The sequence below is a fragment of the Garra rufa genome, chromosome 14 (genome assembly GCF_049309525.1).
Source record: "Garra rufa chromosome 14, GarRuf1.0, whole genome shotgun sequence".
In the NCBI taxonomy this organism is placed as follows: Eukaryota; Metazoa; Chordata; class Actinopteri; order Cypriniformes; family Cyprinidae; genus Garra; species Garra rufa.
The window spans coordinates 24433662-24434004 of record NC_133374.1 but is presented as its reverse complement, the minus strand read 5'-3'; positions in this window follow the sequence as shown (position 1 = coordinate 24434004).

The following is a 343-nucleotide window of genomic DNA, read 5'->3' as shown; positions in this document are numbered from 1 at the left end:
AAATGTATTGCACTTTTAGTGTTTTAATTACGTTAAAAAAAATGTAAATAATGTCGCAGCCACTTTAAACGTTTTCCACAGTTCCTAGACTTTTTGAGGAAGTCGAAGCGTTTCGTTTTCCAAAGAGAATTTCATATGAAAGCCGTGTTGCCTTCCAGGACATCAAACATTGCAAAAATGATACTGTATAGTAAACCAATACAACAGAAGATAACAGATAAGATAAGGGATGTGTCATCAATGTTTTCTAGCATGTTAAATTAGTTTAGATACACGGCGCAAGGAAGGGAGGAGCTTCGGGACAGACCTATAACCGCCCATCAGGGCTTCAACAGATGAAACA